The sequence below is a fragment of the Odocoileus virginianus genome, chromosome 26, assembly GCF_023699985.2.
Source record: "Odocoileus virginianus isolate 20LAN1187 ecotype Illinois chromosome 26, Ovbor_1.2, whole genome shotgun sequence".
Taxonomy (NCBI): domain Eukaryota; kingdom Metazoa; phylum Chordata; class Mammalia; order Artiodactyla; family Cervidae; genus Odocoileus; species Odocoileus virginianus.
Genome location: NC_069699.1, coordinates 24456910 through 24472385, shown reverse-complemented (window position 1 = coordinate 24472385; position 15476 = coordinate 24456910). Strand labels below are relative to the sequence as shown.

General features: G+C 37.7%; 1 protein-coding gene across 1 annotated transcript in view; it reads right to left on the bottom strand.

Annotated features, from left to right (window-relative positions):
• The window catches only part of CNTN3 (contactin 3), a 382508-nt gene that overhangs the window by 263964 nt on the left and 103068 nt on the right, over positions 1–15476 (bottom strand). The window lies entirely within an intron of this gene.

The following is a 15476-nucleotide window of genomic DNA, read 5'->3' as shown; positions in this document are numbered from 1 at the left end:
CTCCACTAGTTTTGTTCATAGTAATGTTTCCTAAGGCCCACTCGACTTCACACTCCAGGATCTAGGTGAATGATCACACCATTGTGGTTATCCAGATTATTAAGACATTTTTTGTATAGTTCTGTGTATTCTTGCCACCTCTTTTTAATTCTACTTCTGTTAGGTCCTTATCATTTTTGGCCTTTATCATGCCCATCCTTACATGAAATATCCCCTTAGCATCTCTAACTTTCTTGAAGAGATCTCTAGTCTTTCCCATTCTATTATTTTCCTCTACTCCTTTGCACTGTTCATTTAAGAAGGGCTTCTTATCTCTCCTTTTTATTCTCTGGAATTCTTCATTCAGTTGCTTGTATCTTTCCCTTTCTTAAAGTAGAAGCATTCATTATTATTGGGTGGTTATTTCTGTTTGGACAATTTGTAGGATCTTGGCCATCTACATTACACACACTCCTTTGCAGTACTGAGAATACAAATACTACACAGGAGTTGTTTTCCTAAAGCCAAACATGAGGAGCACTTTAAAAGCAACAACACTTTATTAGTAATCTCGTTTATAAATTGAGTGCTGAAGCAAAGTCCCATTTCTGAATTTTAATTACTCATTAGAATAGTCACCAGAATCATTTAAAAAAAAATTTGAGCTTTTGGTGGGCTGTTTATTACCCAGATATATAAGGAAGTTTTCTATGCTTAATGTTATTTTTAAGAGGGGTTTCAAGAGGATTTCAAAATATCAGCATTTGCAGAAGTTTGACCATTCCATGGGATGGATTTCTTTGCAGAACACCACCAGATCTGTGATACATTGATACCTGTATCTGTAACACACGTGAATCACAAATTTCCTTAACACATAATCAGCCTTTAGTCTAAATCTTTAGGCTAAATTCTTCAGTTCAGTTCAGTTGAGTCCCTCAGTCATGTTCGACTCTTTACGACCCCATGGACTGCAGCATGCTAGGCCTCCCTGTATATCACCAACTCCCAGAGTTTACTCAAACTCATGTCCATCAAGTCAGTGATGCCATCCAACCAACTCATCCTCTGTCATCCTCTTCTCCTCCCACCTTTAATCTTCCCCAGAATCAAGGTCTTTCCAATAAGTCAGTTCTTCACATCAGATGGCCAAAGTATTGGAGTTTCAGCTTCAGCATCAGTCCTTCCAATGAATATTCAGGGCTGACTTTCTTTAGGACAGAATGGTTGGATCTCCTTGCAGTCCAAGGGACTCTCAAGAGTCTTCTCCAGTACCACAGCTCAAAAGCATCAATTCTTCAGCATTCAGCTTTCTTGATAGTCCAACTCTCACATCCATACATGACTACTGGAAAAACCACAGCCTTGACTAGAAGGACCTTTGTTGGTAAAGTAATGTGTCTGCTGTTTAATATGCTGTCTAGGTTGGTCACAACTTTTCTTCCAAGGAGCAAATGTCTTTTAATTTCATGGCTGCAGTCACCACCCGCAGTGATTTTGGAGCCCCCCCAAAAATAAAGTCTGTCACTGTTTCCACTGTTTCCCCATCCATTTGCCATGAAGTGATGGGACCAGATGCCATGATCTTAGTTTTCTGAATGTTGAGTTCTAAGCCAACTTTTTCACTCTCCTTTTTCACCCTCATCAAGAGGCTCTTTAGTTCTTTGCTTTCTGCCATAAGGGTGGTGTCATCTGCAGATGTGAGGTTACTGATATTTCTCTCGGCAATCTTGATTCCAGCTTGTGCTTCTTCCAGCCCAGCGTTTCTCACGATGTACTCTGCAAATAAGTTAAATAAGCAGGGTGACAATATACCGCCTTGATGTACTTTAGTCTAAATCTTCTAAGGTTAGAGTGGAATGTCAGGATTTCAATCAGCCACCTGTTGAATGCCTGAACACACTCCACATTTCTCTTTACCTCAGAATTTGAGCTTTACTGAGGAAGTCATGTTTGCTTTTCAGATAGAACCTGAGCTAGATTGTCTTTCTGGGGTTCTGCAGATCTGTGATTCTTGAGTTATACGGCGCTTGTATGATGTGACCCGTCATGTATATTTGGAATCTTCAGTGTGACTTCATTTAAAAATCGAAATGTATTAGGTATAAAGTAAAAATTCACCTTTAAAAAACAATCGCAGGTCTAGCAATACGAGGCCTTCTCTGTCTCTTGGCTCTCCCTGTCTGGGCTCTGTCACAAAGACAGCGTCCCCTGAAGGCAGTCCTGCAGGCAGTAACGCATTCAGGGCTGTCAGTAAGACTGTCATCTATAATTATATGCAGAATGACTGTGTTTACTAAATAAGCTATCTTTAATTGACTGATGCCATTCTTCTGTCTGGAATGTTTCCTCAGTCTGTCCTTTAAGACGCAGAGTCTTATTTTGATACTCCAGCCAAAATTAACTCCACTTTATCAGAAATGCAATGGAGTGTACTGGATTATACCTCTCTGAAACCCTCTATATTTTAGTAGTTTCCATGCAGGTTTCCTTCTTTTTCCTCAACCTACTGCCTTTTTATTCCCTTAGAGCATACAGCAAAATACCTTGCCCATGATAGCATAAGTGTTTGATTAAGAAATGATCTGAAAGAAACATGTATTTATGCTTTAGAACTGGGATCAGAAAACTATGGCCATTGGTCAAATTGAACAGCCATCTGTTATGTTATGACCTGTGAATCAAAAATATAATATTCCATGACACATGAAAAATATATGAAATTCAAATTTCAGTGTCCATAAATAAGGTGTCACTGGAACACAGCCAGGTACTATCTATGGCTGCTTTCGTATTACAGTGGCAGAGATGGGTAGTCATGACAGAGACCATATGGAATGCAAAGCCCAAAATACATCCTATCTGAACATTCTATTAAAAAGTATGCTGACCACGGCTTTAGGAAGAGCCACGTCTGTTAGCAGAACAGCGACTTTGCCTTGTGAGAATGAAGATTTATTTTGTAGTACTTCTATCTAGGTTTAGGAAGTCAATTTAGCTCTCAGAGTCCCCGAATTCTCTACTGCTATACAGGAATGATGCCAATATTATAGGGCTTTTGATGCAAAGGTAAGAAAAAAATTTTAATATAGCAAGCAGCAGTGTCATAAATGGTATTGTTACTGTTTTTTTCTTTTTTTTTTTTTGCCTAGCTCTCATGTCAAATGTTTAATTATATCTGGTTGAGGACTAGTAATTTATGAGAAGGTAGCCTAATAAATGACTTCATTCATTAGAGTCTCACATCTACATGGCATGAAAAAGAGGATGAAATTTTCCTTATCTTCATGATGGTTGTGAATACTGGCACCTGTGTTCACTTACCTGGTTTGAGCAAATAATTGCAAGTATTATGTCAAAGACAAAAGGTGCCTGTGGAGGGTGATTACTTCAAAAAGTTTTAAAATACGGAATCTTCATGACAAGCATGACATCAGTTCTCACTGAGAGACAATTCTCCAACAAGCATTTACTTTCTAATCTGTCTTCAAATAATTACTCACCAGTGAAGTGTCAATGGAAAACTCAATAAGGTAACAGCAAAGAGCATTCAAAAACCCCATGAAGCAGAAAAAAAACCCCACAGAATTCTCTTATATTGCTGTTAGCAGGATGTGTATCTTCTCTCTTCTCCCATAATAAAAATAATTGCCACAGCACTGAGGATCCTCATTTTACTTCGCTGTGTAATCAAGCACATAAAAAATGCTTGTGTGGCATTGAATATGCTATAATAAATATTATTTCTTAACTAAAAGATAGATGGGCACTCAGAAACCCATGCATCACATTGTTCAACGTCCAATATTTCATAATTACTGACAAAATTATGCTCTGCATGTGACTACTTTTCTATATTTCTTATACATATGTTTGAGTTTAAATATCATGTGTGAGAGTATGCACACACACATACTCATGAGATCAGAATGAAAAGCTGTTTTCCTATAGAGTCAAAAAGTCAAAGTATATTAAAATCCTGTGAAAGAATATGTAGTTTTGCAAGTCTTAGGTGTAGACTAAAATTCCAGGAGTCCTGCTACAAAAACTTGATGCTAGTATAAAAATGCACACACACGAAAAAACACTAAACTGCCATCCCTTTTTAAACCTACCTGGGTGGCACATGAGACTGCCCTTTATGTGGTACAGATTCTTAAAATAAGAGACTGTATGCTGCCACAGTGAACAAGGAAGAACAGGGAAATTCTGTTCCCAGTATTCATGTGTTCTCTGAATAACTGTTGAAACTTATCAATGTCCCGTGTCCACAGGCAGCAGCAATCAATGTCACAATGGTAGCGACCAATCCCAGCACTGCCTGGATGCCTTAAGTCCAGCCAACAGTATCCTTCACCACCCCTTCTTGCTTGTAGGATTAGAGGAGCAAATAAAGTTCACTTGCTTGTAATTAACAACTGAATTAGTCATCAGAGCCACTAAAAATAGCAGCTTACAAATTCCACTCTCAAGTTCTTAAAAAAAAAAAGTGAATTAAGTCATGGGTTCAGAGAATGTGAACTCATAAGTCACCACACCATCTCACACCATCCCTTAACTTTTCTTTCTTGACCACAGATGACGGGGCCCTCAGTGACTTATATACAGTAAGTCCAAGAAAAGAGCCACTTCTTCCTTGAAATAGCCTCCCAAGGTCACTCAACACAAGCCGGGCATCAGATCTACCTGAGAAAGCCCTCCTTTCTTTCTTTTTTTTTTTTTTTAACTGTCCTTTTAGTTAAAAGGAACAAATTGCCTCCTGTTTAAGTGACAGGTGGGAACATTACCTTTGTCTCCAGCAATCTCATAAATAAGTAAACCTAACTGGTAACTCTTATCCTACTAAGATAAGAGCTTAATTCCTCAGCTGCCAGGCAGAAGTTGGAAGAGCAAGCACATTTACACTGGCAAATCTAGTAGGGATCCAGTAGATGGTTTTGTCCTTCCCTTTTTTTGCCAAGATCAAGTTTGTTGTTTTCCTCCTTTTAACACAAGAAATGCCCAAAATACAGTCTAACCAAATAGCAGTGTTTCACATTCAACAGATGCTTTTCAAAATGAATGGAACATTGAACAAACATTTATTATCAGAATACTTTAATCTTAACCTTCTAACATGGAATTTTATAAGTAGAAGTATCACAGTAATGAAAAACTGCACAACTGCTTTGGTAACGCAATGGCAGTTATTTCAGGCTCCAATTATTATGTCATTTACTTGAAAGATAAAAGAAATAATAAATAAAAAAGGCTGTTGAACAATTATATTTATCTACTGAGGGACAAATAAATTCTAACATTTCAGCCATTTACAAATGTCACTTGCCTTCTCATTTTCACTGACAACCTTCAAAGAAATAAATGTGTTCCTTGTGGGCATTGTTAGTTACCCTTCAGTAAAAAACAAAAGAAAACTGGCAATCACTGGACAAATACCAACCACAAAAAAACGGCTAACCCTCCACTGTTGGCAAATAAAACCTCCAAAAGTTGTTCAGTAATGTGATAGTGCTTTAAGCTTATGGGAAGCTATATCAGAACAGATAAAGTGTCTATCTTCTCCTATAGTTTCTTCAAATTATACACACAGATACTTATACATGTAAAGATGTATCCATAATTCAACTGTTCCCTACCACATACTATTCTCATTAGATAATTTTAAATTTAAAAATATTTTTATGTAAAATAACATCTAGTGCTGTATGCATTGCCTGGGGGCTCAGATGGTACAGAATCTGCCTGCAGTGCAGGAGACCCAGGTTTGACCCCTGGGCCGGGAAGATCCCCTGGAGAAGGGAATAGCAACTCACTCTAGTACTCTTGCCTGGAGAATTCCATGGACAGAGAAGCCTGGCAGGCTTCAGTCCATGGGGCAGCAGAAAGTCAGGCATGACTGAGCAACTAATCACACAGTGCTGCATGTCTACTCACAGAGTTCTGTCTCTTGACACTGTCTCAAACTTAAAGTGAGGACTGGTGTTCAAAGAAAGCGACGTGCAGAAGTGAAGATAAATGGGATCTGTGTGATCTTTGGTGAGGAGGAAGTATGGACAGGGCACCTTAAGGTTCATTAACAAAATGGAACAAGCAGCCAGGCCACTTCCCCACTTAAAATATGCAGCAGTTTTTTGTGTGAGAATTTTCCTTTGAAAGTAATATGGATGAAAAAATGGTCCCTCTATATGGACATTTTCTTACGACCAAGCTATGCATGTATGGAAACAGGGAGGGTACTGGGGTGTGGCTGACACTTGAAAAGATGAATGGCTAGTGGCAGGTGGTCCTCGGAAGTGAAGAAAAGGATCCCCATGGAATACCTGTCAGGTTTTTTCACTACCATGGGAACCAAATGATATATTAAGCAAAAGAAAAAGAAGTTTCAAAACTGAGATAAAATGAAAGACAGAAAGCATGTGAAAAGGTTTCACTGATGGCTCAGTGGTATAGGATCTGCCTGCCAATGCAGAAGACAGGGGTTCAATCCCTGGTCCAGTACAATGCCACCTGTCACGGAGCAACTAACTCCAAGTGCCACAACCGCTGAGCCCATGTACCACACCTACTGAAGTCCATGCGTCCTAGAGCCAGTGCTCAACAAGAGCAGCCAGCACAGCGAGAACCTGCACACCATAACTAAAGAGTAGCCTCTGCTTGCCACAGCTAGAGCAAAGCCCACATGCATGTAGCAATGAACACCCAGCGCAGTCATAAACAAACAAATAAATAAAATGATGTGAGAATTACAGACACACGTACTAAAATACCTTGCACAGGACCTAGCACCGAGGACAGCCAAGCAATGATGGTCATAATTTTTGTGTAAGCTCAGAGGCACTGACAACTGATATTTGTGAGGGAATGGCTGATTTCCGCACTGGCAGGCATTTCCAATCAGGCTCACATACTGATGAGCAAGACGGCACAGACACAGTATAGAGGATACACATAGCACACTCAAGAACCCAGCTCCCAACACTCCGCGATGAGCGGGATGAATCAGCAGTCACTTGAAGCAATACACATCAGTGTGTATCCACAACCTATTCCAGAAAAGCACTTGACAGTCCTCAAGAGGGAAAGAAAAGGAGATAAACACAGAGGCCAGGGCTAGAATTTTATCAGGAACAGCAATGTGATCAGTCAGCCAGCTGGCCCATCAAGGCAACTCTAAGCAAGCTAATACCAATTAAACCTCACACTTTTTGAATTCAAAGTGGCTCTATGTCACAGGCACCATTTTCCTTTCAGCAGCCCAGTCTCTCTAGGGCAACACTTTCTGTCCATTCATTTCAAGTCATGTCTGACTCTTTGCGACCCAGTGCACTATAGCCTACCAAGCTCCTCTGTCCATGGGATTCTCCAGGCAAGAATAATGGAGTGGGTAGTAGACCTTCTCCAGAAGGTCTTCCCAACACAGGGACTGAACTCAGGTCTCCCGAAATGCAGGCAGATTCTTTACCATCGGAGCCACCAAGGAAGCCTAGTTTTCTTCAATAGGATCCTAAACCTGCAGCCACAAAATTAAACGATGCTTGCTTCTTGGAAGAATAGTTATGTCAAACCTAGACAGCATATTAAAAAGCAGAGATGTTACTTTGCTGACAAAGGTCCATATAGTCAAAACTATGGTTATTCCAGTAGTCATGTATGAATGTGAGTGTTGGACCATAAAGAAGGCTGAACACCAAAGAATTGATGCTTTGAACTGTGGTGTTGGAGAAGCCTCTTGAGAGTCTCCTGGACTGCAAGATCTAACCAATTAATCCTAAAGGAAATCAATTCTGAATATTTATGAGAAGGACTGATACTGAAATTAAAGCTCCAACACTTTGGCCACCTGATGCGAAAAGACAACTCGTTAGAAAAGACCCTGACGCTGGGAAAGATTGAAGGCAGGAGGAGAAAGGGACGACAGAGGACAAGATGGTTGGATGGCATCACTGATTCAATGGACATGGGTTTGAGCAAGCTCTGGGAGATGGTAAAGGACAGGGAGGCCTGGCGTGCTGCAGTCCATGGGGTCGCAAAGAGTCAGACATGACTGAGTGACTGAAAAACAAAAATCTTAGCATTTTTTTCTCCTCTCATTGTCTGCATGTGCCTTCTTTCACTCTCAGAATGCAACCTGACTGATTCATCGTGGACTCCTCCAAAGCACTTATTGCAATGCCTCACACAAAGCAGACACTCCATAAATGCCTGCAGGATGGCTGCACAAAAAGAGAACTCTGGTTGCAATGTATAAAAGGCACTGCCGAAAGGAAGGAAAAGCAGGCACAGAGAGAAGGAGCAAGGCCAGGGCAACAGTTGAGATGAGAGATAATAAAGACAAGAGCTGCCCACGGAAACATACTAAAGTGGGAGTAGGGATAAGGTGAGAAAGGGGGACAACAAAGAGGAAGTATAATTCAGTATAACAGCATAAACCCTGCCTTCTCTTTGCTTACAGGCATATTTGCAAAAAAAAAAAAAAAAAGTGTTATTGACTAGAATCAAGATTCCTTTTGTTGTGGTTTGCATAAATGTATACATACAAGTGTGACTGTCTTATACTCAAAGTTCAACATTATTCATGAGTTAATACTTAAGAATGCACCCTCACATCCCAGGAGCCCAGACCATTTAGCTCCGCTAATACAATTCATAGAAGACATAATTTGCACAGAGGCACTTAAAAACACTTTCATGTGATGAGTACTTTAAGACTGCTTACCACTTAGGCAATAGTCAATTAAATTGGTTTGAATGAGCACTTTATTTGCAGGAGTCAGTGAACTAATCAACAGAAACTTTTGAGACAATAGTTATTTTAAGACTAAATAAAATTGTGGGTTTTATTTAACCTTATGTGCTTGGTGAACTCTAACAGCATTTCCAACACATATTATTTTTTAAGTCCCCCCCAAAGCCTTCTTAGTCACCACAAAGCTCACAAAAATCCATTATCTGGAGATCAAGATTACAGGAGCAAACCACACCAACGATGCTTGCTTTTCCTCTCCCTGATTTTCACGTGCAAACTCTGATAAACTGTCAAGATTTAAATAGTACAAATGAAAAGCAATTCAAGACTGAGGGTGGTGCAACTGAGGGAGTGATTTGAAATAAGTTTACTGGTGAAATCACGGAGTATGTCAAGACTTATATGCAGAGATCAGTGATGTCTCCATTTCACCAGTATCAATGCTATAACATCGTATTACACACAGAAAAAAATGACAGCTATTAGAGTTTATGGAAACAGTTTACTAGAAGCACCACATCCAATGCCACAAACTCATTTTCTCAATGATTACAAGGGTGGCAGTTATTAAATCAATTGAACAATATTCCTCAATTATCTCAAAGAGAAAATTGGAATGTGTATTCTGTTTCCAAAACTTTCCTTAATCACTATTTGGAAGAAAGACTAGTGCAGAAAGTTTTCATGTTAAGATGACAAAGAACAGGATGGAATCTATGACTGAGGGCACTCTAAGATGTGTGCCAATAAGCTCAGTTTGGTTTGTATTTGCACACAAACTATCAGCTTTAAAACAGGCAGTTTATGATGTGCAAATGCAGACCAAATATGTGTATTTTCTTTGTACATGTTGTCCATTATTAAATCTATACTGTTAAAGGAAGCCAAGGCTCATGCCTAATGATCACACATTTTAGCCTCAATTATAATACCAAAAATTTTAAAAAATGATTTAATCTAGATGATCTAAATCTTCTCATAAAGCTAAAGTCTTTTCTCAGTTATAATACATTCAGGGATACCTATGAGTGGACATAACCTTCACTGCCTTGGTAGGTCCTGAAGAGGCAAACATACATTTCATAGGTCAAGCAGCTCTGTGGAATAAGGGTTATGCCACGTCATGGGGGCTAGAGGAGGGATATTTTCTGCTTTGGATGATGTGTAAACCAGAGGGGGCATGTCAACATGATTTCATCAAGGGGCTGGTATCTTCTGATTTCTCTGATCTGAATGCACAGAGTCAGCTTTGCTCTCAGGCTGGCTTCCCAATGTGATTGTAGGCTGGACACCTGATGCAACCATGATGCCAGGATTCCCCATTCAGATACACTAGGAGAAAAGGCGGTTTTCCTAAAGTTTGAACAGAATGTCCTTGATTTAATAGAATCTTAAGGCAAAAAAAAAAAAAAAATTCCTTAAGCTCAAAGGCTTAGGCCAATCACTGGGGCAAATCAGAGGGGTCTATCCATAGAGCTCTGCATGGGGTTAGTCTCTTCCAGGCTTCAGGGCTGTTTCATGGCAGCGGTAAACAGTTGACACTGGAGACACCAACAGAATATCCACTACAAGAAAGTTAAGGACAACTAAATATCATCTTCCCTTCTACAACTAATCCCTTCTTAGATTGATGGCTACTTATGTTCACAAGTTATTTCTAGGTACTATCAAAATAATAACAGATTCCAATATGGTGACTGCTGACTACAAATCTAAGAGAATAATCCGATGAGATAAGAACACTAGAACTTTTACAGAAATATGATATTTTCCAGGGTGGTGTTTTAAACTAGGCATCAACAATAATTTCAGCTATCCAAGGATGTTTCTCTTTTCAAAATACCTATAAACCTTGCTAGACCCACTGGAAGATTAAGTAAAAACAAAACAGAATATTCTCTGCAAAGTTTAGAATTTTTACATGCACTGATGAAGGATTTATCTTATCTACTCTCACGAAGCAATGATACCTGAAATCTGAACTCATCTGACAAAGGATTGAGTATTTGCTGCTAACACTCAGGAAATATTTATAACTTCTCACAGGAAATTAGAAAGTTCTCATTAGTTTCCCAGCTGTAGGCTACTTTGAGATATTAGATATTAGAAGATCTTTGCAAGATGGTCAAGTTTCTATTTTAAAAGTATCAAGAGCCGTGCTGTCCATAAGAAATATAATACAAGTAATGTATATATTTTATAATTTCTAGTAATCACTTTAAAAAGGTTAAAAGAAACAAGTTAAATAATTTTAATAATGATTTTACTTGACCAAATATAACTTATTATCAAAGCAGCATTTAATTCAATATAAATTACTGAGATATTTAAATAATTTATTTTAACTCAATATTTTTGGTAGTAAGTCTTTTATATTCTGGATGCATTTTACAGTCTCCACTAGGGCACATTTCAGTTGGGACTAGGTACATTTTTCAAGAGTTCAGCTAGCATATGCAGCTAGTGGCTCGGCAGACAGTGAACATAAAAAGCACCTAAAACAGCTAAGCAATGAACTAGTAGGTAATGAAGGAGCAAAACAATGATTTCTTTGGGTCCTGGTAATTTTTAACCCATGGCCTTATACCTCTCACTTCATTCCAGAAGACCAACTACTGAAGTGATAAATTCTAATGATTAGGGAGCTATATTCTGATTGGAAAGATAAAAAGAAATCTTGAGATAACCATATAGATTGGAACTTGTGTGTTAAGTCACTAAATTGTTTCCAACTCTTTGTGATCCCATGGACTGTAGCCCACCAGGCTCCTCTATCCCTGGGATTCTCCAGGTGAGAATAACGGAAAGGACTGCCATGCCCTTCTCCAAGGGATCCTCCCAACCCAGGGATCAAACCCAGGTCTCGTGCATTGCAAGTGGATTCTTCACTGTTTCAGCCACCAGGAAAGCCTCTGTGTGTGTGTACACACACACGGCAAGTTACTTAAACTATAGGGACTGTTTCCTCACTTCCAAAACAGAAACAATAATATCTGTTTCACTGTATTTTTGTTCATTAGATGACCTAAGTAAGGATATTCCACAGTGCCTAAACATCCATTAATGAGTACTATTAGTATTACTAATTTTGAAGTCTTCACTATTATTTTCCTTATCTGAGTGTTACTTCTTTTTCTGGTTTCTTAGACTTCTGGAGGGTTCTTATCTCTAACACTCTGTTTTCTACATAGTTCTCAACTTTTTTCATAGCAACTCAGTAAAAAACATATGTAAGATCAAGACTCATAAAACATATGTAAGATCAATTCACATATATTAAAAGGAGAGCTCTAGGAGGACTGGGACATTGTCTGTTTTGTTCACAGGTATATCCCAAATGCCTAGAATTGCTCAGCAGACTACATTTACTAAATGGACAGTGAATGCTGATACATTATACTTTATGCTTATTTTATTTATCCTAATAAAAATGCTTGACATGATCCAAAGAAGCAATCTTTTAATCCCTTACTCCGTAATGACCTTCAGTTTGGAAAACTCATCCCTGTCTTCTGCCGGTTCTTCATTTCATTCACAAGGTACACCTCTTCAAGTGGACACAAGGTCACTTGAGCCTTGAGGTCATCTTCAAGCCTTTCTTTTTTCTCATATTCCACACACATCCCATCCACAAATACTCATGAATATATATTCAAAATATATCCAAAATCTGACTATCACCCTGATACTTTAGCCACCTGATGAGAAGAGCTGAGGCCTGATGGCTGGGAAAGATTGAGGGCAGGAGAAGGAGGTGACAGAGGATGAGATGGTTGGATGGCATCACCAATTCGATGGACGTGAGTTTGAGCAAACTCCAGGAGACAGTGAAGGACAGGGAAGCCTGCCTGGCATGCTGTAGTCCATAGGGTCACAAAGAGTCAGACACAACTTAGCAACTGAACATCAACAACCCCTGCTACCACCCTGAAGTCAGCTACCGACATCCCTTCCCTGATTACGGCATTAACTTCCTACTGCGGCCTCTGCTTGCTCACCTGTATCTCTACAATCAATCCGCAACACAATATCCAGCCAGGTCCTTAAAAAAAAAAATACGCCAAATTACATCACTGCCCTGATCAAATCACACTATGGCTCCTGAGGGCATTCAAAGCAAGAGCAGTGAATATTTTCAGTGATACACAAAGCCTTCATTTTCTGCTACATCCATCTCCACATTACTTCTTGACTTTCACCTACTACTTCTTTTCCATAACTGTTCCATATCCAACTAGGCTAACTTTCCTGCTATTTCAAGAAATACTCAGCATGTCATATATTAGACACTTGCATGGATTGCTGACTCTGCCTGAAGCTCCCTTCCCTAAATACCCACAAGGTCAGCTCGTTCACTGCTAAGTCTTTGTGCCAAATATCACCTTCCCTATGAGGATGAATCTGAAGACGTCATTTAAAATGGTAACTCATGCCCCAGCGCCCCCAACTTTCATGTTATGCTGCTTATTTTTCTTCATAGCTGCATCATCTACTAACTCACTGTGATTCTCTTCCACAACCTGAGTGAATATAAACCCCACATGACACAGATCTATGTCCCTTTTCTTCACTGGAAACAATGTGCAGCTTATAATACATGCTTAATAAATATATTTTAAAGAATGAATGCAGCCTGGTTTTTTGAGGGAAAAAATGATCATGTTCATCTTAGGAAAAACTGCCAGCTCAAAATTGCAATTTGCCTCTTTGCTGCAGAGAGAAATATGCAGAGACAAAACAATAGAAGGAAATAGTTTTTAAAATGCACAAAATAAAAATGGATAACAGAAAGCTTAGATCTGAGAAAACAGAAAGTCAAAATTATCAAGCATTTGCTCTATTTATTGAGTTAATGTCTTTGGATAAACTCCAGGTAGTGAATTCACATAATATGTCTTTACTTGGTATTTATTTATAGATACCTACCACATCATGAACAGATTTTAAACTTAATATTTAAAAAGTGACCCAATATTGGTTAATAGAATATCACACTCACAAGCTGGCTTTTTATCTAAATTTTATATAAATGCAAAAAGAGTATATTCAGTATATAAAGAACTGTATGCAATCAATACTCTTTAGAAAATTGGTCAGAGACAAATTCTTCTCCATATTGTAATTGTAATGATTACCAATTCTGCAAGTAATACTCTATATACAATTTATCATATATTAATCCAATTCTCCTTTACCAACTTTTATGGTTTTTTAACATACCTAGAAAATCAAGTGTTCCTTTACAACTTTTTAAATAATGTTTTAACATTTTGTAAATGAATACTGCTTTTACTGCTTTCTCTATAAGAAAGCAGTATCATAAGTGTAAAACAGAAGTTACTGAAAGCAATCAATACAATTTGTACATAGTGCCAAATTACAACTCAAAATTTTAAACCTTTGACACACTAATCCCACTTCCTTTAGCTTTACTTCCACTTTCTGAGGATATCCACCCGCTTCCAAGTAACTGTAAAATTTCAAGGTTGTTTCTATGAAAGTTGACATTGTGAATAATAATACTGCTGAAGTATATTCCCTTTCATTTTTCTCCTTTAACAACAGAACTCAAATTTAAAACTTTTTTAAATGAAGGAAACAGCGCAAGAAAAAAAAATTACTTTCATATCTGTGTCAATCTTCTCCAAAGACTATTTAAAACAGTAAAAATTTAAAATAATTATTCCTTTTTTGCTCAATACTAGGTTAGTAGCAAAGAAAATCTTTTAGAAAATAAAACTGAGGCATCAGGGAACAACCTGCTTTAAAAAAAAGTTTATTTTAAAAGTTGGAGGTTTAAGTATCATTTAAATATTTTAAGAATGTTTAAAATTTGCCATAAGGGCTCAGAAGTCTACTCCAATATAAACATGTCTTCAAGTAACATATGTTTTACCTGACACTGCATTTGACCTCATTCCACACAAATTTCCTCCTCTTAGAAAAGAAAAATGACAGGCCACATTTTTGTCTACTTTCCTTAAGTATCAAAAAGAACTTGTTCATCTAGAAAATAGGTCATCTTCTCAGGAGACAGATGCTTAAATTTTGGGGGTGAGAGGTGAAAACTTCTGTAACCTACTTTCAAGTGATGTAGTCAATCTATCAATAAATGGAAAACGCATTTACATATGTATATAGATAGAACAAGTACAATTAAAGATACAATAAAATGGTGCATATGTGGGTATTCATCATACCATTCTTTCAACTGTTTAGTTACTGGAGAAATTTTATAATAAAAAGAAATAAAAGTAATAAGATGAAAAAGCAAAAAAAAAAAAAATTAATCATTGTATATATATTACTTCATTTAAAGCAATCTTTGTCTTTATTCCTCTACTGTTCCAGAAAATGAAACAAAACAAACAAAATGAAACATATTTTAAGAGTTGCTTTTGTATGGTGAATATAGGAGAATCTTTCCCTTTTTTGTTTTGTTCCAAGCTATAAATTTTCAAAGTTTAAAAAATTAAAATTCTATCTTTATTTTTACTCCCTTAAATAGGTTATTTGGTAGAAGAAAAACTGTATTGTTTTTAAGATTAGACATGAAAATACTGAAATTCTGTAAAATCTATATTCTTTCTTTATACTAAAGTTTACAAGAGTTAAACATTTTGGAGAAAATGTCATACAGTCACTACTATTCTCAAGTTCTGGGTTGTTATATTTATAGCACTAAACTAGATCTGTTATAGTAAGTGACACTATATTTGTGATGAAAGTAAAATAGCTTGCAAAAATTAGG